At 45.0% G+C, this 25,063-nt stretch overlaps 1 pseudogene; it reads right to left on the reverse strand.

The window, feature by feature from the left end:
* The window catches only part of LOC141171909 (uncharacterized), a 79,551-nt pseudogene that overhangs the window by 39,483 nt on the left and 15,005 nt on the right, over positions 1 to 25,063 (reverse strand).

Genomic DNA, 25,063 nt, shown 5'->3' on the forward strand with positions numbered 1-25,063 from the left:
AGCGGAGCCGCGCGTGTAAGAGGTGTACGGAGCGGAGCCGCGCGTGTACGAGGCGTACGGAGCGGAGCCGCGCGTGTACGAGGCGTACGGAGCGCAGCCCCGCGTGTACGAGGCGTACGGAGTGGAGCCACGAGGCGTACGGAGCGGAGCCGCGCGTGTACGAGGCGTACGGAGCGGAGCCGCGCGTGTACGAGGCGTACGGAGCGGAGCCGCGCATGTACGAGGCGTACGGAGCGGAGCCGCGCGTGTACGAGGCGTACGGAGCGGAGCCGCCCATGTACGAGGCGTACGGAGCGGAGCCGCGCGTCTACGAGGCGTACGGAGCCGCGCGTGTACGAGATGTACAGAGCGGAGCCCCGGGTGTACGAGGAGTACGGAGCGGAGCAGCGTGTGTACGAGGTGTACGGAGCGGAGCCGCGTGTGTACGAGATGTACGGAGCGGAGCCCCGGGTGTACGAGGAGTACGGAGCGGAGCAGCCTGTGTACGAGGTGTACAGAGCGGAGCCGTGTGTACGAGTTGTACGGAGAGGAGCCGTGTGTGTACGGAGCAGAACGTATATAACAGAAGTAGTTAGTGTACGATGCCGTGTGTACGATACTTCAGGTATATAGTCTGGAGTGCAGACATTTGCTGAGTGTGAGGAGCGAGTGGAGTTGGATCCCAGTAATAGAGAATCTCAGCTGTTCCCTCCATTGATGCAGTAAACAGCGCGCAGCAATGATAAATGAGATTGTGATCCTTGGTTGTGAATATCGGGACGTTTCAGTGTAATAACCTTTCTCAAACACTCGCTGGATGGGGGCACTGTGGGCAGGAATAGCTTATAGGGTGCTACACAATTTTTAAAGCAGTTTCTTAACAATAAGGCGACACCACAATGTGTCAGAAGATCTCGCTTCCACGGCTCGGAAGTGAAGAATCACTACAGTGGGTCGGAAAGCATTCAGACCCCTTTAAGTTTTTCACTCTTTGTTTCATTGCAGCCATTTGGTAAATTCTAAAAAGTTCATTTTTCCTCATTAAAGTACACTCTGTACCCCATCTTGACTGAAAAAAAACAGAAACGTAGAAATTTTTGCAAATTTATTAAAAAAGAAAAACTGAAATATCACATGGTCATAAGTATTCAGACCCTTTGCTCAGTATTGAGTAGAAGCCCCCTTTTGAGCTAGTACAGCCATGAGTCTTCTTGGAAATGATGCAACAAGTTTTTCATACCTGGATTTGGGGATCCTCTGCCATTCTTCCCTGCAGATCCTCTTCAGTTCCATCAGGTTGGATGGTGAACGTTGGTGGGCAGACATTTTCAGGTCTCTCCAGAGATGCTCAATTGTGTTTATGTCAGGGGTCTGGCTGGGCCAGTCAAGAATGGTCACAGAGTTGTTCTGAAGCCACTCCTTTGTTATTTTAGCTGTGTGCTTAGGGTCATTGTCTTGTTTGAAGGTGAACCTTCGGCCAAGTCTGAGGTCCAGAGCACTCTGGAAGAGCTTTTCATCCAGGATATCTCTGTACTTGGCCGCATTCATGCTTCCTTCAATTGCAACCAGTCGTCCTGCATGATGCTGCCACCACCATGTTTCACTGTTGGGATTGTATTGGGCCGGTGATGAGCAGTGCCTGGTTTTCTCCACACATACCACTTAGAATTATCACCAAAAAGTTCTATCTTCGTCTCATCAGACCAGAGAATCTTATTTCTCGTAGTCTGGGAGTCCTTCATGTGTTTTTGAGCAAACTCTATGCGGGCTTTCATGTGTCTTGCACTGAGGAGAGGCTTCCATCGGGCCACTCTGCCATAAAGGCCCGACTGGTGGAGGGCTGCAGTGATAGTTGACTTTGTGGAACTTTCTCCCATCTCCCTACTGCATCTCTGAAGCTCAGCCACAGTGATCTTGGGGTTCTTCTTTACCTCTCACCAAGGCTCTTCTCCCACAATCGCTCAGTTTGGCTGGACGACCAGGTCTCAAAGTCTCAAGACTTCTGGTGGTCTCAAACTTCTTCCATTTAAGGATTATAGAGGCCACTGTGCTCTTAGGAACCTTGAGTAATGCAGAAATTCTTTTGTAACCTTGGCCAGATCTGTGCCTTGCCACAATTCTGTCTCTGAGCTCCTTGGGCAGTTCCTTTGAGCTCATGATTCTCATTTGGTCTGACATGCACTGTGAGGTCTTATATAGACAGGTGTGTGCCTTTCCAAATCAAGTCCTATCAGTTTAATTAAACACAGCTGGACTCCAATGAAGGAGTAAAACCATCTCAAGGAGCATCACAAGGAAATGGACAGCATGTGACTTAAATATGAGTGTCTGAGCAAAGGGTCTGAATACTTATGACCATGTGATATTTCAGTTTTTCTTTTTTAATAAATTTGCAAACATTTCTACATTTCTGTTTTTTTTCAGTCAAGATGGGGTGCAGAGTGTACTTTAATGAGAAAAAAATGAACTTTTTAGAATTTACCAAATGGCTGCAATGAAACAAAGAGTGAAAAATTTAAAGGGGTCTGAATACTTTCCGTATCCACTATATATGGTTTCTGGATTGCTGATTTGTCTGGAATATTGTGCAGCTGCCAAAACAGCAGACCCCCTCTCCCACTACAGTGACCCCACTTAGGAAACGATATTCCTCTGGTATTAGAGGTTTAGAATTCAAAGGGACAAGATGAATTCTAAGTCTTTTCTTTAGACTATGGACTTCTTAGGGTGCCAACCTCCGCAGTCATTCAGTGTTAGTAGTAATTAGGGTGAAATAGTAATTATCAATGAACCCCATCCTATTTCCTCTCATCTCCCAATGTGCCCGTCCATCTTTATTATCATTTTTATTCTATTTCATACAAAGACTTAGAATCCATCACGCCCCTATGTATTTTAAGCCTCTAATACCACATTTGTTATTATTTCGCCCCCACAATGGGGGTAAAGGCTGCTGGAATAATTAATGTCTAACATTCTGGGAGGGAGTCACGGGTGTATCAGGTTTGACAGACAGTTGTTCTGGATGGCAAAAGAGGGGAGGATTCCAGCTTCATAAATAGTCCAAAATTCTTTTATTGTAGAAAAAAATTCTTAAAATCAGATTTCATAGTCATATTTATAGCCAAGTCAACGCTTTTCGAACGCGGGACTTGCTTTCTTTGTCAAGAGTCTTGACAAAGACTCTGGATGGTCTTGCTCAGGTGAGCTGGTGAAACTCCCTTTTTCTTTTATTCTCAGTTGTTCTGGATCCAGCTGTAGAAGGTCGCTGTGCTTGGCTTTGCAGAAAACCTTTTTGATTCTTTCATCCCTGTAGTGTAGTGCTATCCTTCTCTCGCTAGGACCCAGCAGTGATCTCCTCTTTCTGCTGCTAATTGACACACCCTTGCTTGATATTTAAACACCCACAGTGTCTCTAGAGAGTCACCGGTGAACTAATTTTCCTCTGTTCCGGCCTGGACTTCCAGCAGTCGGCTAGTTTCTTCTTGGAGATTCTTGGTGATTAGGGACGATAGGGGAGTCAGGGTGTTGTAAGATCTGCCTAGGGGTCTCCACTCTCATTTTCCCTAGTTGTTTTGCTTCCCCCATTTTCCCATCATCATACACTTGGTCCTTCCCTTACCTATCATGACATTATCACCGGCCGTTTAAAAAAAAAACTGACACGTTTGTTTTTTGGGTGTGTTTTTTTTCTCCCCAGGTTCATGGTTCTCATTCATGGATCCTTCAGTGCTGGCAGAACAGCTTTGGAGGTTGTCACTGGAGGTGACTGACTTTCGATCTGAGGTTCAGCAGCAATGTCCGTGGCTGCAGACTAATGTTGGGGACTCTGCGGATAGGCCGGTCCAGCTTGAAACCAAAATTACCCTCCAGGACAGGTTTTCAGGAGGTAGAGACAAGTTTTTTGTATTTAAAGAAGCTTGTAAATTGTATTTTAAACTTCGACCTTACTCCTCTGGAGATAAGGAGCAGCGGGTGGGGATTGTAATATCATTGTTGCAATGAGATTCTCAATCCCGGGCTTTATGTTTGTCACAAGGTTCTGTTTGTCTCTTGTCAGGGTTTTTCGGGGCTCTGGCCCTCATCTATGATGATTCTGACTGAATCTCCTTGGCTGAATCCAGACTGCTTCGCTTTGAGCAGGGGAATCGGTCAGTGAGAGACTTATAATTCCGAATTCCGTAGATGGGCAACCAATACCAAACGGAATGACCCGGCTCTTAGAGCCAATTTTGTCAGGGCCATACAGAAACAATGCCTTAGCAGTTTACAAAACTCCGGGGTCCTTGAAGGCTGCCATGTCATTGGCGATATGCGTGGATAGACACCTTCGGGAAAGGTGGGTGAGGCCACCTTCTCCTGAGCACTGTTTTCAGGGTAATGCCCCTTTTCAGGGGGAGCGGTCTGGAGGTGAACCAGTACTGGGGGAGGTGAAAGAATCCATGCAGTTAGGGGGTGCTTCTGCGTAGGTATGTTTTCCCTGAGATTCGCAAGAAAAAGGGCATTTGTTTTTTGTGGTAAAAAGGGACATTTTATTGGGGCCTGTACCTCGATTTTTAAGCAAAAAGAAACTCGATTAACCCTTGGTAAGGTGGAGTTGGATAATTCGGGGTTGTGTTTATCTTCAACATGCAGTTTTAGGTTAGTCCTGGTGGCAAAGGTGGTACTAGAGAGCAGGACTGAGAAAATTTCTGTGTTTGTGGACAGTGGAGCTGGAGTCAGCATGGTTGATGCTGGTTTTGTGAGAATTTATGGGCTTACTTGCTGTATGTTAACGAAGCCCATCCCCATTTATGCCATTGACTCAGCGCCACTTGCACAGAGATCTCTGACTCAGATTGTACATAAGACTGAAGGTGGGGTCCTTTCATTATGAGGTAATTCCTTGTTATTTCCTGGAAGGCCTTCCCACACCGATTGTACTTGGTCTTCCCTTGTGAAACATAATCCGATTGTCGATTGGCAATCCAGAGAGATTGTTGAATGGGGAGACTACTGTCATGAGAACTGCTTAAACATTTCCTTTTATGCAGTCTCTACAGAGACCTTACCTGCGTTTTTGTCTGGTTTTGAGGATGTCTTTTCGGAGAGGGAGTGTCAGGATTTGCCTTCTCATCGTGCATATGACTGTCCTGATAACCTGACTCCCAGAGCTAAACTACCCAAGTCCAGACTATAATCTTTCTGAGAGACAAGCCATGAAGGATTTCATTGCTGAGAGTCTGGAGAAGGGACATATTAGACCCTCATCTTCACCCGTGGCGGCAGGGTTCTTCTTCGTGAAGAAGAAAGATGGCGGTCTCTGTCCCTGTTTAGATCCTCTTCCAGATTTATTCAACCAGGTTGTGGGAGCTTAGGTATTCTCCAAGTTGGATTTAAGGGGAGCCTACAATCTGGTTTCAATCAGAGAGGGGGATGAATAGAAAGCGGCGTTCAATACCCCTGAGGGGCTTTTCAAGAGTTTGGTTATGCCTTTTGGTCTGACCAATGCACCTGCGGTGTTCCAGCATTTCATAAACTACACTGCTCAAAAAAATAAAGGGACCACTTAAACAACAAAATATAACTCCAAGAAAATCAAACTTCTGTGAAATCAAATTGTCCACTTAGGAAGCAACACTGATTGACCATCAATTTCACATGCTGTTGTGCGAATGGAATAGACAATAGATGGAAATTATTGGCAATTATCAAGACACACTCAATAAAGGAGGGGTTCTGCAGGTGGGGACCACAGACCACATCTCAGTACCAATGCTTTCTGACACTACACTCGTGGTAGCATGAGACGGACTCTACAACCCACAGAAGTTGCTCAGATAATGCAGCTCATCCAGGATGGCACATCAATGCGAGCTGTGGGAAGAAGGTTTGCTGTGTCTGTCAGTGTAATGTCCAGAGGCTGGAGGTGCTACCAGTAGACAGGCGAGTACACCAAGAGACGGAGGGGGCCGTAGGAGGGCAACAACCCAGCAGCAGGGCCGCTACCTCCGCCTTTGTGCAAGGAGGAACAGGAGGAATACTGCCAGAGCCCTGCAAAGTGACCTCCAGCAGGCCACAAATGTGCATGTGTCAGCACAAACGGTTAGAAACCGACTCCATGAGGGTGGTATGAGGGCCCGACGTCTACAGATGTGGGTTGGCTCACAGCCCAACACCGTGCAGGACGCTTGGCATTTGCCACAGAACACCAGGATTGGCAAAGTCGCCACTGGCTCCCTGTGCTCTTCACAGATGAAAGCAGGTTCACACTGAGCACATGTGACAGACGTAACAGAGTCTGGAGACGCCGTGGACAGTGATCTGCTGCCTGCAACATCCTTCAGCATGACCGGTTTGGCAGTGGGTCAGTAATGGTGTGGGGTGGCATTTCTTTGGAGGGCCACACAGCCCTCCATGTGCTCGCCAGAGGTAGCCTGACTACCATTAGGTACCGAGATGAGATCCTCAGACCCCTTGTGAGACCATATGCTGGTGCAGTTGGCCCTGGGTTCCTCTTAATGCAGGACAATGCCAGACCTCATGTGACTGGAGTGTGTCAGCAGTTACTGCAAGATGAAAGCATTGAAGCTATGGACTGGCCCGCCCATTTCCCAGACCTGAATCCAATTGAACACATCTGGGACATCATGTCTCGCTCCATCCACCAATGTCACGTTGCACCACAGACTGTCCAGGAGTTGGCGGATGCTTTAGTCCAGGTCTGGGAGGAGATCCCACAGGAGACCATCCGCAACCTTATCAGGAGCATGCCCAGGCGTTGTAGGGAGGTCATACCGGTACGTGGAGGCCACACACAATACTGAGCCTCATTTTGACTTGTTTTAAGACATCAAAGTTGAAACAGCCTGTAGTATGTTTTTCCACTTTAATTTTGGGAGTGACTTCAAATCCAGGCCTCCATTGATTAATAAATTTGATTTCCATTGATGATTTTTGTGTGATTTTGTTGTCAGCACATTCAACTTTGTACAGAACAAAGTATTCAATGAGAATATTTCATTCATTAAGATCTAGGATGTGTTATTTGAGTGTTCCCTTTATTTTTTTGAGCAGTGTATATTTTCCGTCTTGGTGGGGAGGTTTGTGGTGATCTATCTGATGATATTTTGTTTTACTCATCTGATTTTGAGATGCATCAGGGGCATGTTAAACAGGAACTACAGATACTAAGGGATAAAAATACTATATGCCAAACTAGAGAAATGTGTTTTCGCCGTCCAGGAGGTGCAGTTTTTGGGATACCTGTTGTCATCATCAGCTTTTCGAATGGATCCAGAGAAGATCGGTGCTGTACTTGATTGGGAATGTCCCGAGAACCTGAAGGCATTACAGTGCTTTCTGAGCTTCACTAATTTTTACCGGAAATTTATCCAAAATTGTTCGGTAATTGTGAAACCACTCACTGATATGACAAGAAAGATCTCTGATCTTTCTAAAATGTCGATTGCCACCCAACAGGCTTTTTCCTCGTTAAAGAGATGTTTTGCCACAGCACTTATACTCCGTCAACCCGATGAATTTCAATCTTTTATCGTAGCAGTTGATGCGTCTGAGGTGGGGGTTGGCGCTGTGTTGTCTCAAGGTCCGTCACATGGTAAATGGCATCCATGCGTTGTCTTTTCCAAAAAATTATCTTCTGCTGAGGGAAATTATAACATGGGTAATAGGGAGCTTTTGGCGATTAAATTGGCGTTCGAAGAATGGCGACATTGGCTGGAGGGAGCAGTCCATCCTATTAATGTTATCATGGACCATAAGAACATGTCATATCCTCAGTCTGCTAAACGTCTCAACTCTAGGCAGGTTAGATGGTTTCTGTTTTTTTACTAGGTCCAATTTTGTTGTCACTTTCCATCCAGGGGTTAAAAACATCAACATGATTTGTCCCATAGCTTCCCTGGTGGTGGTGACCAAGAGAACCCTACCCCAATTTTGCAGAAGGTGGTAGTCAGTTCGGCTTTGTACCCTGACCTGGAGTGAGAAATGTGTGGGAGGCTCAGGGGACGCCCCTGCCTCCTGCCCTTCGGGGAGGGTATTTGGACCATCTAATCTGCGCCGGAAAGTAATTAAGGAACATCAGGACTCTATGCTTGCTGGTCGTCCAGGTGGTAAAGCAACTGCGGACATCCTTTCCCGTCGTTTTTGGTGGCCGGGGTTGTATCAGGATGTGGTTGAATATGTGTCTGCTTGCAGTATTTGCTTGCGATCTAAAGTATCGTATGCCCATCTGCCTATTCCTAGCAGGCCATGGACACACTTGTCCATGAAATTTATTACTGACCTACCAATATCAGCAATCAAGACTGTGGTTTTGGTGGTTGTGGATAGGTTCAGTAAGATGGTACATTTCATCGCATAACCGGCACTTCCGAATGCCAAGACTCTGGCTTAGGTATTCATTAATGAGATCGTGAAGCTTCACGGGGTTCCTTCCAATGTGGTGTCAGATCGGGGGACTCAGTTAGTTTCTAAATTCTGGAAAGCTTTTTGTGCTCGACTGGAGGTCCAATTATCTTTTTCTTCTGCCTTCCATCCCAAGTTGAATGGACCGACTAAACGCATAAATCAAAATTTGGAGACTTACCTCAGGTGTTTTGTCTCCGAGAACCAGAAGGATTGGGCATCTTACTTACCATAGGCCGAGTTCACTATAAACAATCCTCACCAAGAGTCTACTAGCAGGTCACATTTCTTTGGTGCATACGGGTTTTCATCCGCAGTTTGTTACCATTAGTGGTTGAGGGGCTTCGGGAGTTCCTGAGGAGGAGCGTTTTGCTTCATCGCTCTCTTCTGTGTGGCAGGGTTCAGAATAATTTGAAACTCATGGGAGACCGATGCAAATGTATGGCTGACAGGAAGCGCTCATCAGGTCCGGACCTAAGTGTGAATGACTTTGTATGGTTGTCTATCAGGAATGTCAAGTTGAAGGTTACTTCCTGAAAGCTGGGACCTAAATTTATTGGTCCCTATAAAATAACCGCCGTCATTAACCCAGTGTTACGGGGCCGGGTGGTTGAACCTCTGTGCCGAGGTGCAAGGAGGGACCCAGAGGGGCGTGACTAAGTATCCACCCGAACCGACCCTAGTCGTACGGCAGCTAACGACACCGTGACCAGGGAGGATCCGGGCTGAGGGACCAGGTGCTACTCTGGGGACGACCTTGTAAGAGAGCAGGTGGCTCCCACGGGTCAGATGGCTGGGACTGACCGGTATGGCGGATGGACACGGCAAGCAGGCGGAAGTCTCTGGTAGCTGGCAGGTGGACACAGTTCGAGAAAGCAGGGCAGGTAGCAGTCTATAGGTTTTACCAGGAAGATGGTCACAACAAGTGACGGCAGGGTCTCCAGGCAGGCTGGCAGGAAACAGGCAGGTGCTCCCAGGTGAGCGGGCAGACAGACCAGGCAGGTAACAGGCAGGTAACTGGTGGACACTCCCAGGTGAGCGGGCAGACAGACCAGGCAGGTAACAGGCAGGTAACTGGTGGACGCTCCCAGGTGAGCGGTCTGACAGACGAGGCAGGTAACAGGCAGGTAACTGGTGGACGCTCCCAGGTGAGCGGTCTGACAGACGAGGCAGGTAACAGACAGGTAACTGGTGGACGCTCCCAGGTGAGCGGTCTGACAGACGAGGCAGGTAACAGTCAGGACACTGGTGGACGCTCCCAGGTGAGCGGTCAGACAGACGCGGCAGGTAACAGGCAGGTAACTGGTGGACGCTCCCAGGTGAGCGATCTGACAGACGAGGCAGATAACAGGTATCTGGTGGACGCTCCCAGGTGAGCGGTCAAACAGACAAGGCAAGTAACAGGCTGGCAGGCAGGACGAGGAGTCAGGCTAGCAGCGGAACCTGAGGGCTGAAGCACAGGTGAGACACAGTGCAAACAACTTTGCTCGGGCACCTCCATTTTGGAGGAGGTGCCTTATATATGGGAAGTCCTCCGGCAATTGGCCGGGGACCCCTTAGGATAACGCGCGCGGCCCCTTTAACCCCTTCCCGACCCGTGTCACACCGTTTGTGACATGGAAAACAGTTCGTTCCCGACCCATGTCACAGCGTCTGTGACATGGAGGGAAAGAACCCCTGCAGCGCCTGCGAGCGGGGTCGCTCAGGTGTCACAGTTGCTACTGCAACTGGACATCCTGAAGTCGACCCCCCGGGGGGTGGATTAACCCCCCCGTGCCTGGGACCCCTCCGATTGGCTGTTTCATTTTCACTTTTAATGAAACTGCCAATCGGTATGAATTAAATATTTCACCAATGAAAATTGGTGTAATATTTAAATCTGGGCATGGCCTGATGCTTACAGCATCAGCCATTGGCTGGGGGGAGTGTCACCTCTGTCCCCCCCCATCCCCCCAGATCTGATTGGGGGGCTAGCGTCACATGGATACTAGCCCCAATCAGATGTGGAGGGAGTTTTTAATGATGGCCGCAACTGCCCGTCCATGGATCGGGTGCCGGCCGTTGTGGACCCTCTGCTGCTGCCTCCTGTGGACCCTCTGCTGCTGCCCCCCCCGTGGACCCTCTGCAGCTGCCCCCTCGTGGATCGCTTCTGCCGCCGCTGATCGCCTGCTGCCGCCGCTGATCTACATCAGGTAGTATTGCCCCCGACCCCCCCCTCCACTCCACCCTGCCCCCCGCTCCACCCCCGACCCCCCCTCCACTTTCATACCTGCACCCCGACCTCCGCTCCCTCTCCCACGTCTTCATCCACCGGCTGCTGCTCTCCTTCTGACAGCCGGTGGACTGTGATCACAGCAGCAGCAGGCTCAGTGTAAATGCCCTGCTCCTGTGATCAAACCCACCATCCCCCAGTCCCAGTGATATCACCCCCCACCTCCCAATAATCACCCCCCCTGTCCCCAGTGTTCACCCCCCCTGTCCCCAGTGTTCACCCCCCCCTGTCCCCAGTGTTCACCCCCCCTGTCCCCAATGTTCACCCCCACCTGTCTCCAGTGTTCACTCCCCATCCTCAGTGTGCACCCCCCCATCCCAGTGATCATCCCCCCCCCCGCAAACCCAGTGATCACCCCCCTGCTGCTGGCTCCTGCTCCCCTTTCTGCCCCAGTGATCACCCCCCTTGCTGCTGCCGGCTCCTGCCCCAGTGATCACCCCCCTTGCTGCTGCCGGCTCCTGCCCCAGTGATCACCCCCCTTGCTGCAGCTGCTGGCTCCTCCATCTCTTCAGCCCCCCCCTACGCCTGACAGCCCCCTACGCCTGACAGCCCCGTACGCCTGACAGCCCCCACACGTGACTGCAGAAGGTTACACCAAGCACACACACACACGTACACTCACACTATAATAAAGTTTCGATTTTTTTTTTTTTACACACGCACACAGCACACAAAATGTCCCGCCCGTCCCACTCATCCCAGTCTAGGGCGTACTCAGCTTAGGAGGCTATGTCAGGTTGGTGTGTGTGTTGTAGTGTGTGTGTGGTGTATACACTACAATATACCACACCGCACACCAACCTGACATACACTACACAATGGTGTCCACTAACAAATTGGAACCATGTTGCGTTTGGAGAGTCCCTGTGTGCCCAAACATTGGAGCTCCCCAACAAGTGACCCCATTTTGGAAACTAGACCCCCCAAGGCACCTATCTAGATGCATAGTGAGCACTTGAAACCCCCAGGTGCTTCACAAATTGATTCATAAAAATGAAAAAGTGGAAAAAAAAACACTTTTTTATTTTTACGGATTAATTTGTGAAGGACCTGGGGGTTCCAAGTGCTCACTATGCATCTAGATAGGTGCCTTGGGGGGTCTAGTTTCCAAAATGGGGTCACTTGTGGGGGAGCTCCAATGTTTGGCCACACAGCGGCTCTCCAAACGCAACATGGTGTCTTCTAACAATTTGAGCCGACAATTTGTTAGCGGACACCATGTTGCTTTTGGAGAGCCGCTGTGTGGCCAAACATTGGAGCTCCCCCACAAGTGACCCCATTTTGGAAACTAGACACCCCAAGGCACCTATCTAGATGCATAGTGAGCACTTGGAACCCCCAGGTGCTTCACAAAATGATCTGTGAAAACAAAAAAGTACTTTTTTTTTCACAAAAATTTTCTTTTAGCCTAAATTTTTTATATTTTCACATGGGTAACAGGATAAAATGCATCCTAAAATGTATTGGTCAATTTCTCCTGAGTACACTGATACCTCATAAACCACTGTTTGGGCACATGGCAGGGCTCAGAAGAGAAGGAGCGCAATTTGACTTTTGGAGCTAATTTTCCATTCAAAAAGTAAAATGGCGCTCCTTCCCTTCTGAGCCCTGCCGTGTGCCCAAACAGTGGTTTATGACCACATATGAGGTATCAGTGTACTAAGGAGAAATTGACCAACAGATTTTAGGATGCATTTTATCCTGTTACCCATGTGAAAATTAAAAAAATTAGGCTAAAAGAAAATTTTTGTTAGAAAAATAAAAATGTTCATTTTTTTCTTCCATGTGGCTTTAGTTCCTGTGATGCACCTGAAGGGTTAATAATCTTCTTGAATGTAGTTTTGAGTAGCTTGAGGGGTGCAGTTTTTGGAATGGTGTCACTTTTGGGTGTTTTCTGTCATAAAGACCCCTCAAAGGGACTTCAAATGTGATGTGGTCACTAAAAAAATGGTTTTGTAAATTTTGCTGGAAAAAAGATAAATTGCTGATGAACTTTGAACCCTTCAAACTTCCTACCAACATTTTTTTTTTTTTCAAAAATTGTGCTGATGTAAAGTAGACATGTGGGAAATGTTATTTATTAACTATTTTATGTCACATCACTCTCTGGTTTAGTAGAAAAAAAATTCAAAATTTGAAAATTGCAAAATTTTCAAATTTTTTCCCATATTTTTGATTTTTTCACAAATAAACGCAAATATTATCGACCTAAATTTAATACTAACATGAAGCCCAATATGTCACGAAAAAACAATCTCAGAATCGCTAGGATCCGTTGAAGTGTTCCAGAGTTTTTACTTCGTAAAGGGACACTGGTCAGAATTTACAAAAATGCCAAGGTCTTTAGGGTCAAAATAGGCTGGGTCCTGAAGGGGTTAAGAGAGTGGGAGCGCGCGCACGCCCTAAGCACAGTGCCAGGGAAGGAGCGCGCGTCGGCAGCAGCGAGGGAAGGAGTGCAGGAGGACGCCGCGCGCTGAACAGGAAGGTGAGAGGGACGGCGTCTCTGCCTAGCAGGAGGCAGAGACGCCGATGCTACACCCAGCAGCGTTTCGTCTGGGGTTACCTCAGGCTCTTAGCAACCACAATGTGTTTCACAGGTCTCTGCTCAAGAAGTATGTCAAACCTCTCGAGTCCTCCCCTTTGACGCCTCCCCCAATCATGGTTGATGGCAATTTAGAGTTCCAAATATCGAAGATTGTGGATTCTCGTCTTCACCGTTGGTCCCTTTAGTACTTGGTGCACTGGAGGGGTTTCGGTCCAGAGGAAAGGATGTGAGTTTCTGCATTAGAGGTGAATGTCCCTAGGTTGGTTCATTCATTCCATGCCTCTCATTCAGATAAACCTGGTCCTGAGCGTCTGGAGACCACTCATAGAAGGGGAGTACTGTCACGGGTGTGTCAGGGTTGACAGACAGTCATACGGTGTGGTGCTCTAGAAGTTCGCTGTGTTTGGCCTTACAAACATCTCCCTGATCATTTTATGATTCCTCTCGCTTTAGGGCCCAGTGGTGATTCTCACCTTGCTTGGGGTTTATACCTTTTCCTTTAGGACCCTGAGGTATCCTCACCTTTCTGCTGTTAATCAGCACTTCCTTGCTATGTTCTTAAATACACTCAGATTGCTCAGAGTTGCTGGTGATAGCATGTTATACCTATTCAGGCTTGGGATTCTAGTAGTCGGCTAGAATTACCTTGGAGTTTCTTCGTGGTTTGTTACTGTGCTTTCTCCTGTGTCATCTTGGAGCTAAGTGTATTCCCCTGTTTGTCTGTACTTTAGTTGGTAGTGGGGCTGACTCAGTGCTCACCCCTCCCGCTCTCTACCTAGGGCCTAACCTTAGGTTCAGCTAGGCCAGGTTTCCTGCTCCTTGATAGGTGCAGAACCTATTTAGGGTCTAAAGGGAAGTCAGGATGTTGTTTAGATCTGTATAGGGGTCTCCACTCTCCCTTCCCTAGTTGTAGGGCTCCCTCCCCTTTTCCCGTCGTTATGTGCTGGGTTCTCTACATACCAAGCATGATACTGCCTCCCAAAGATCACAGTAAAACTCGGATCACATTTATCCTGTGGTCTGCGCTGAGCGCTTACATCGGAGTTTCCGTGTAAATCTCTGAAATACGTGATTCATGCGGAACCCCTAGCGGAAGATTCCCTATAATGAGGCAGATGGATGCACTGTGAACGCTGTCTGACCTGTAATTCGGCGGTGTTCGTCTGTTTAGGCGTGCATAAAAGCGCAGTTGGCCACAGTTTTGTGCACCTCTCCTAAAAAAAGACACCGCTGAACAGAGGCCAGACGGAGTCCAGAGTAACTCTACTCCCTCATTATAGTAAATGAATCCCTCGGGGATTTCATCTGAATCACATCACTCGGAGATTTCAATCGAAACCCGGATATAAATGCTCAGTGTAGAGCGGAGGATAAATGTGATCCAAAATGTTATGTAAAATGTTCCAAACAAAAGTTTCAACTCAATCTGCAAAAAAAACAGGTCCCCACTCAGGTCCGTCATCTGTCAATGGAAATATAGGTACAAAGAAATAGTCGGCACTAAGTAGTCCTCGTTAGTAGTAGTGGTGCACATGGAGAGATTACAAATAGAATGAAGAAATCCCGGCACTCACGTGTATTCGATCAGTTCATTTATTCCACATATAGAAAAACTACAACAAGACGTGACGTTTCAGCCCCTCACAGGCTTTTTTCAATTGAAAAAAGCCTGTGAGGGGCTGAAACGTCACGTCTTGTTGTAGTTTTTCTATATGTGGAATAAATGAACTGATCGAATACATGTGAGTGCCGGGATTTCTTCATTCTAATGGAAATATAGGGGCTTCCACGTTACTGGAAATACAAAGGTTCTGGAAAAGCAAAATAGCTCCTTGTTCCCCAAAAGAAATCCAGCAAATTCTGTGCTTTCAAATCCAATTGTCGCCTAATTTATGGGTGCGTGTATCCAGAAGCATGAACTGGGCACAACATATTGTTCACTACAACATAGTGGGCAATATAGTGGCAGTTTTCAATTTTCACTTCGCAACATCCACTGCCGCTTGTTTCTGGAAAACACTCATGGAGTTAAAATCGTCTCTACACCTGTAGATAAATTCCCAAAGGGGTATAATTTCCAAAATTGGGTCACTTGAGGGGGGACTCTGCTCTTCTAGCACTTAGGGGCTCTGTATATGGAGTTTGCATACTATTTTAGGAAAAGCTGTGCTCCAGCAGGAAAAATAGCGTTCCGTCCCTCCCGAGTCTCGCTGTGTAGCTAAGCAGCACTTTACAGCTATATATGGGGTATTGGTACATTCAGCAGAAATTGTGGGATAAATTTTGGTGCAATTTTTATCAATTTCCCAGTGTGAAAAAGCAAAATCTGGGGCTAAAAAATTTTTTGATGGTAAAAATGTAATTATTTTTTTCTTCTCTGCCCAATGGTATAAAATTCTGTGACCCACCTGTGGTGTCAATATGATCACTGAACCCATATATGAATTAATTTAGAGGTGTAGTTTGTAAATTGGGGTATCTTATGGGAGGTTCTGCTATTATGGCACCTCAGGGGCTCTGCCAATGTCACATGTCACCCTCAAACCAGTCCAGGAAAATCTGAACTCCCAATATGGCGCTCCTTCTCTGCTGAGCTTTGCACTGTGCCTCAAAAGTAGTTTTGGATCACATATAGGGTATTGGAGTACTCAGGAGGAATTGCACAACAAATTTTGGGGTCCACTTTCTCCTGTAATCTTCATGAAAATGAAAATATTTTAAGCTAAAACATCATTTTTGTGGGAAAAATATTTTTTTCATTTTCACAGATCAACGTAAAATTATGTGAAGCACCTGTAGGTTCAAGGTGCTTTCCACGCATCTACATAAATTCCCTGAGGGGTGTAGTTTCCAAAATGGGGTCACTTGTGGGGGTTTTCCACTGTTTAGGAACAACAGGGGCTCTCCAAACTCGACATGAAACCCGCAGATCATTCCATCAAAGTCTGCATTCCAAAACGTCACTCCTTCCTTTCTGAGCCCTGCCATGCGCGCAAACAGTAGTTTCCCATACATATGGGGATTATATGTACTCAGGAGAAATTGCACAACAAATTTTGGGGTCCATTTTCTGCTATTACTCTTGTAAAAATAAAAAAATTGAGGCTAAAAACTTTTTAGTGGGAAAAATGTGATTTTTTTTCTATTTTGAAGGCTCAATGGTATAACCTTCTGTGAAACACCTGGGGGTTCAAGGTGCTCACTAAGCATCTAGATAAGTTACCTGAGGGATCTAATTTCCAAAATGGTGTCACTTGTAGGGAGTTTTCATTGTTTAGGCACATCAGAGGTTCTGCAAACGCAGCATGGTGTCTGCTTATTATTCCAGCAAATTCTGCATTCAAAAAGTCAAATCGCACTCTTTCTCTTCCAAGTCCTGCCATGCACCCAAACAGTGGTTTTCTCCCACATATGGAGTATAGGCATGGTCAGGAGAAATTGCACAACAAATTTTGGGGTCCATTTTCTCCTGTTACCCTTCTGAAAGAAAAAAAATTGTGTCTAAAGTAACATTTTTGTGAAAAAAAGTTTATTTTATTCCTTCCACATCCCATTAATTCCCATGAAGAACCTAAAGGGTTAATAATCTTCATGAATGTGATTTTGAGCACCTTGAGGGGTACAATTTTTAGAATGGTGTCACGTTTGGGTATTTTCTGTCATATAGACCCCTCAAAGTCACAATAAATGTGATATGGTCCCTAAAAAATGGTTTTCTAAATTTTGTTGTAAAAATGAGAAATCGCTGGTCAACTTTTAACCTTTATAACTTCCTAACAAAAAAACCTCAATGTTTTCAAAATTGTGCTGATATAAATGTTATTTATTAACTATTTTGTTTTACTGTCACGGGTGTCAGGTGTGACAGACAGTCACTCTGGAGTAGGCTGTAGCTGGTCACTGCGCTTGGCATTACAGATGCCTTCTTGATTTCCTTTTCTCTGTAGTATAGTCTTATCCTTCTTCCTTTAGGACCCAGGAGCGACCTCCACCTTCTGCTGCTGATGGACAAACCCTTGCTTGGTAGTTAAATAGTCTCAGTTTCTCCAGAGTCACCTGTGATAGTTGTCAGTTTAAATGTGTACCCCCTTTGTCTACCTTGTTGTCTGTAATTTGCAGTGGGGCCTCATTGATTAGTGCTTATCATGTCACCTCCCTATCTAGAGCAGCCAAGCTCCAGGGACATTCAGGGCTTAGGTTCCTGCTCTGTGATAGGTGTGGAACCTATATAGGGATGATAAGGTAGGCAGTGTGATATTAGATCTGCCTAGAGGTCTCCACTTCCCCTTTCTCTAGTTTTTGGACTTCTACCCCCTCTTCCCTTAGTGTTGCACTTTCCCACACATTGTGTGACAGTTGCATAGCTCTGATTTAAGGGCATAAAAATGAAAAATGTGAAAATGTTCTAAATTTTCTCCAAATTTCAGTTTTTTTTTCATAAATAAATGCAAGTCATATCGAACAAATTTTACCACTATCATGAAGTATGTCACAAAAAAAAAATCTCAGAATAAGAGGGATCTGTTGAAGTGTTCCAGAGTTATTACCTCATAAAGTGACAGTGGTCAGAATTGTAAAATGTGGCCTTGTCATGAAGGTGAAAACAGGCTTGGGGGCTGAAGGGGTTAATTATTAGATCTGGTTGATCCCTTGCATGCTGCAAGATAATATCTCTGTCCCGGTAGTGTAATATTTTATCCAGCACAAGTCTTGGTGGAAGCCCAGGAGGAAAAGGGCAAGTCGGCACCCTATAAACTCGTTCTAGAGCCTATAGGGAGGTTAAGGTCTAGCCCGATTATTAATTTCAGCAAATATTTAAAGAATTCAGTAGGAGAAGAGCCTACTATTTTATTCAGGCACACCAATAAGTCATATATTACTGAGCCTTTATCTCTTTTCAAGGTCATCTCTTTTCTTCAGCAGTGTTGAGATTAGCTGTTCTGCAAGCCTGTTCTCATCGGCTATCTGATCCTCAATGGCACTGACTCTGCCTTCTCCCCTATTCAATCTGTCTCCAGCGTGATGACCGTGGGGTCATCTTGGAGCTGAGAGCCTGCTTCTTCCACCATCTTTCTGTGACTTTTCCTGGTCATTTTTTTCCCCTGAAGCAAAGTGCCTCCATATTCCGAAAGTTATCCGGTAGATGTATGGCGATCTTCAAGTCCTATATCGGATAAATAGCTAGATACTCGGCAGGAACTCCTAAGTCTCACATGCCGTTAAGGTGGTTGTCCTTTTACTTGCCTCCGGGGTGGATCCACAAAGTAATGCTGCTTTCTGTGTGAGTGAAATAGTTGTGCAAAAGAATATCTCTACAAAAAAACAGACTGTCCTCTCCGACATTCACTTCAGCAAGGGAGTAAAACTGAACCAGAAGTTTTTGACCAACCTAGGCAATGGTGGTAAAAAAAATCTTGTTAAGTTGGGCCTAATGAAGAACTTTGTAAAAGCAATCGATAAAAATGTAAAACCATTCATGCATCTGATTTGTAAATTTCCAAGGTTAAGTGAAGCAAAGATAAAGGAATGAGTCTTTCTTGGATCTCAAATTCGTAAGTTTCTTCAAGGTGAAAAGACGCCTTTGTTTGTTGCATGGCAAGGAAAAGGCTGCATGGTTAGCATTAGTGGTAATAATTTTGGGGGGAACTCAAGAGAAGATACAGTAACTATGAAGAGTTGGTGTTAATTCTTCTCAAAACATAAAGGAATCTTGGCTGTAAGATGTCCTAAAAGATTAACTTCTTACATTTTAGATATGGTGAGAGATTTCACCAAGATATCGCAGCTATGGAGAAAAGATATCAAGGAAAATGTAATCCATTAATGCTTGCAGATTACTGTTGGACAATTGTAAGAGATGATCCGATGCAGGAGTACAAGAGACAAGCAAAAAGACTTGTCACAGAATGAGGAGAAAATTTAGAATTGCAATTTCTGTAACTGTTTATAATACACAATAGTGTGTAAACATGTTTTAGTTCTTTGAATTGTTGCTAAGTTTCCTCTAAATACATATCAGAAAATTGGCATAACAAAATATTCTGCATCTTTACATTTGCAAAAATAATAAAGTTTCAAAGTACTGAAAATTTTATGCATTAATTATATGCATTAGTGAAAGGAAAACTCTTTGATATGATAGAAACAAAAGACAACTAAAAAAATTTGTCAGATTTGAATTCAGGAGGTCAAAATCATTAAGATATGGCTCATTTCATAACTAAATCTGACAACTATTGAAAATATGTAGAACAGTGTTAAATGATCTGAAAGTTGCTTGAGTTAGTCAAGTGGAAGGTTCTTCAGCTGCTCACTCAGGACATGCAGCCTCTGTGCAGGTCCCGGTACATTCCTCTCCTGCTCTCACCAATCACTTAGAAAAGTGTGGGACTGGAGGAGCGATAGCAGTTCTCTCAGTGATCAGGAAGTACACTGTCTCATTGTTCTCCTCTGTCACAGGAAGCTGCCTACATTGTAAGAGACGCACTCAATTATTATCAAGATTTTTTTCTTGCTAAAAGTGTGTCTTTCCAAGTAAAACATTTCCCACATTAAGAACATAAAAAAAGACTTCTCCCCTTTGTGACTGCGCTAGTGACTAAGAAGAGATGATTTCTTCACAAACCATTTTACATTAAAATGGCTTCTCCCCTGTATGAGTTCTCTGATGTGTAACAAGAGGTGATTTCTGTCTAAAACGTTTTCCACATTCTAAACATGAAAATGGCTTCTCCCCTGTGTGAGTTCTCTGATGTTTGATAAGACCCGATTTCTCTGTAAAACATTTCCCACATTCTAAACATGAAAAAGGCTTCTCCCCTGTGTGAGTTCTCTGATGTGTAACAAAATTTGATTTCTGGTTAAAACATTTCCCACATTCTGAACATGAAAATGGCTTCTCTCCTGTGTGAGTTCTCTGATGTGTAACAAGAGATGATTTCTCTGTAAAACATTTTCCACATTCTAAACATGAAAAAGGCTTCTCCCCTGTGTGAATTTTCTGGTGACTAACAAAATGTGATTTCTGTGTAAAACATTTACCACATTCTGAACATGAAAAAGGCTTCTCCCCAGTGTGAATTCTCTGGTGACTAACAAAATCTGATTTCTGGTTAAAAAATTTTCCACATTCTGAACATGAAAATGGATTCTCCCCAGTGTGAATTCTCTGGTGCTTAACAACATCTGATTTCCGGTTAAAACATTTCCCACATTCTGAACATGAAAAAGGCTTCTCCCCAGTGTGAATTCTCTGGTGATTAACAAAATTTGATTTCATTGTAAAACATTTCCCACATTCTGAACATGAAAAAGGCTTCTCCCCAGTGTGAATTCTCTGGTGACTAACAAAATTAGATTTTTCTGTAAAACATTTCCCACATTCTGAACATAAAAATGGCTTCTCCCCTGTGTGAGTTCTCTGATGTTTGATAAAATTTGATTTCTTTGGAAAACATTTCCCACATTCTGAACATGAAAATGGCCTCTCCCCTGTGTGAGTTCTCTGGTGACAAACAAGATCTGATTTCTGGTTAAAATATTTACCACACTTGGAACAAGAAAATCTATTCTCAGCTGTGTGAATGTTTTGATGTTTAAGAAAAGACTTTTCGAGGGGAAAACTATTTCCATATTCTGAATGTGAAAACGGCTTTTTTTCTTTAGGAGCAATTTGTTTTTTTATTCTTGTTTTGTGACTTTGATTTTCCTTAGAAGTCGGTAATGGATCAGAAGACAGATCTTTGCTGTGAAGGGATGATGGCATATCTGGAATAATGGCATTCACTTCAATTGTATCCTGTGCGATCTCAAGCTCATCTGATTTAAAAATTGAAGATGTCATCTGTCCCCCTGATCTTCTGGTACAGTCATCTGCCAAGAATAAACCAATTATTATTTTGAAAAAAATATTCTTGAAATGAATATTTTTGAACATTTCTACTTAAACTGTCCGTAAAAATGGCAAGTTATGTAAAAATATTGAATTAATCACCAGGACAATGACAGTTCACAGTCTAATAGGAAACCTCATAGCATGAACCAGTGAAGCGTGTTGAACTGTTTGTTCATTCTGCCTCCCAAATATGGAATAAAATGTCACCAAATAATATTATGTAGGCGAAAATAACACCAATAAAAACTTCTCATCTCACACAAAACAAGTCCCCACTTAGCTCCATCATCTGTCAGGGGAAAAACAGAGGTTTCCACATTATTTTTGCTCAATTGTTCATGAAAAGCAACATGGCTTCCATTAACCAGTCCGGCAATATCCGCTCTCCCAAAGTCAAATCTCCCCCTCGCTTTTGAGCCTTGCAGTGTACCCAAACCACATTTATCATCCATGTATTTGGCATTGCTATAGTGAGAAGAACCCAGTTAATTTACGGTGTGTGTGTGTGTACTAGATAAAAATCTGGGCACTATGTGTCTGGTAATAAAATGGCATATTTGCAATTTTCACTCTCCAACATCCAGTACGTACTAATTTCAAGGAATATTTACTGCTATTATAGATTAATTCATTGAGGGTTATAATTTCAGAAATGAAGTCACTTTATTGGGATTTCTACTGTGTAAATCCAGACCCATGTAGAGAGGTTAAAGGGTGATGAGCAAGGCAATCCCTGGGATCTGGAAATCGGAGTAGATAGTGACAAGCCTGTTCATGGTAGCCATCTTTTGAGCTGCCAAGTGACCACGAACAGTGCCCCCAATACATTGTGTCTGCAAACTTTTCCAGCAAGATCGGCATTGAAATAGCTAAATGCGTCTCCTTCCCTTCTTAACCTGCCATGTGCCCAGACAGTAGTGTACAACCGTATATAGGGTATTGTCGGATTCAAGAGAAGTTTTAAAATAATTTGTAAGGTCCATTTGTTTCCTATTATCCTTTGAGTGACACACATCAGATTTGAAAACTGGACCCTGATTAGGAACACAAAACTGGCTGCAAGAAGTGGTTAAATCAGAGTATTTTGAGCAGTAACTACTGTAGTCAAAAGCTGCAACTATAGACAATAACACATCTACTGAAATGATCAAACTCAACAGTCTTCATCAGTAAAAAATAATTAACAAGTGGTGAAACTTCTCTGGAGTAATTGAGCATGAGGCTCGGTGGTTCTTGGCAATCTAAACTATCGTAAGGGCCAATATTTTCTGTCAGATCAGTTTCAAGAAGAAATAATTAACATTCAAAGGGAACTTTTTATAATAGCGCAGAGCTGAGGTGTCTTAAATTTATATCTCAGGCATTTGGAAGAAGCAATGGAGATCTTTTTTTTAAAGACTTCCAGGGAATTACAGAGTCACATAAGTGAGGCCGGCCGATCCCACCACAATCAAACTATCAAATAAAATGAAAAACTGTAAACAAATAGACATAGAATAAAAAAAAACATGTTACATCCCCAACAGCAAAGTATGCATGAGGGGAGAACTCCAATACTAAACCGGATATGGACTCATTTATGGTGGACCATTGGAGCTACGATGAGCCCTGACCAGAAGAGTAGAGAAAGTATTAGTGCTCCCCATTTCAGGAGAGATGGTGCAGTAATCCGAATTCCTTAGGATCGAAAACATAATGTAATTTATGACGTGGAGTGAATCCATGAAACTAGGATAAGGGAAACTATGTTGTTATTATACAGAAATTCACACTTCGCCCTCACTGCTCATTTAATGTGGTCGATCAAAAAAGTGAAGTTTGTCCAGAAAGAATGGACCTGGTCTTGTTGGGACTATATGTGTTCATTCAGCAGCACAGAAGTTAGATAAAGTAGATTCACCCAATACGATATCAGGGTTCTAGGAAGGTTGTAAGTTCTATAGAAAAGGACTTTCGGTGGGGGAGTGGGCCTAGCCAGGGATGTAGGCAGACGTGTTTCGGTGCTCTCCCGCCGACCGTCGCTGTGTGCGCCGACCCGATGTACCGCTGAGCCCTTCGGACACTGCCGGATCCTGTGAGAGGCTCTCCTGCCGCCCTGGGGAGCGTTTCTGACGAGCAGGAAAGAAGTGATGACCCGCCCCAGGCAGCGAGATCCCGGCCCTGGTAGAGGGGGCAGGGGCCTAGATGGCGTTGAGACTCAGGAGGAAGCGGCCAGAGAAAATGCGGTGTGCTCCAGGAGGATGTCGGCTGCTGCACGCCTTGAGAGGTTTGCAAGGGTGGAAGTGGGTGAACACAGTGCTGGACTTTCAGAAAGGGAGGCTGGGGCAGAAGATGGTATGGAAGATCAGGAGAATACTGTGGGTGGAGGAGACTGAGGCTGATGGCTCTGGAGATGTGTTGCAGGACAAAAATGTGGAGTCTGCTGCTGATCCTGCTGTGGAGGAACCCACTCTGAAAGATGCGTTCACTGTGGTGTCGTATTGCAAACAGGCGCTTACAAAGTTGTCAAAGCAGATTACGGGTGTACAAGCAGAAATTACTAACATTAAAGCTGCCATGCAGAAAGCTGACATCCGCACAGGAGAGGTAGAGGAAAGAGTGAGCACGGCTGAGGAGACTATAATATCTTTACAAGTTGCCCAGAAAAAGCTGGACAAGCAATTAACAGATGTCATTGCTAAAAATGATGACTTGGAAAACAGGTCGCGACGCAACAATGTCAGGATAGTGGGGGTCCCAGAAAAAGCAGAGGGATCAAACCCTACAGAGTTTATTGAGAACTGGCTGCTGGAAAAATCTGGAGTTGATAAACTGTCAAAGGTCTTTGTTGTAGAACGAGCTCAGAGTCCCACTGAGACCCCAGCCTCCAGGAGCAGCTCCCCGGGCCATGTTGGGACATAGACACTATCTTACGTACGGCAAGGAAGATCAAGGATTTAACAATTGATGGACAAGACATCTCGTTCTACTCAGACTATTCACCCACGGTGCAAAGAATGCGCATGAATTATAGAGATGTAAAGAAAAAATTGAGAGACATGGGACTTGCGTATTCTGTGATGTATCCGGCTAAGCTGAGACTGGTTGCACTGGGTAGAGTACACTTTCTGCAATCTCCAGAAGAAGCATTGGACTGGATTGAAAAGAATTCTAGACGAGTGCGAGAGCACAAGGACAGTTGAAGAGAGGCAGATTGTGTTTTTGTGAATGTGATTTATAATTATCCTTTGCTATCCTTTTTCGGTTGCATTTAACTATTTGTTACAGGATACAAGTCTGCTCATGGACTGGAGCGGCGTACTGGTGGTGCATACAGTTTATATACGTTTTATATAATATGTTTTCCATAAGGCGGGAGAGACCTTTGGGAAGATAGTTGGTGGAATAGGCCGATTTCATTCACCCACTCTCGGATAGAGAGAACGGAACGAAAAATTTGGAGGTGGATTGGGGGAGATAGGGGCGGTCAGAGGAGTTTTGGTTTGGGGTATGGGAGGGGGTGTTGGATGCGGGGGGGGGAGGGGGCGGGGACGGACGGCATGGGGGACATCTTATGATGTGGTCATATACACAGAAGTTGAATCTGATAAACAATGGCGGGTATGGTTAAGGTGTTAAGCTGGAACATACGTGGTTTGGCAGACGGTAAGAGACGGGCTACTGTTCTCCAAAATATTATGGCCCACGGGCCTTCCATTATCTGCCTCATAGAAACACACCTGATGAGGGACAAAACTGGGCTCCTGGCGAGGAAATGGGCTCAAAAAGCATTCCACTTTACTTATCCTGCATATGCGAGAGGGGTTTCCATCTTGGTGCACGTGGGGACTACATTTGAGGAGGTTGAGGTTAAAATAGATAAAGATGGACAGTACGTTTTTCTAGTCTGCAGACTTTATGGCAAATTATATTGTGTGGTGGAAGTTTATTTCCCACCGCTATTTACTGGGACAAAACTGCAAGAGAT

The sequence above is a fragment of the Phyllobates terribilis genome, unplaced genomic scaffold, assembly GCF_046119375.1.
Source record: "Phyllobates terribilis strain yellow unplaced genomic scaffold, ASM4611937v1 Scaffold_12__6_contigs__length_324123572, whole genome shotgun sequence".
NCBI classification, from domain to species: Eukaryota; Metazoa; Chordata; class Amphibia; order Anura; family Dendrobatidae; genus Phyllobates; species Phyllobates terribilis.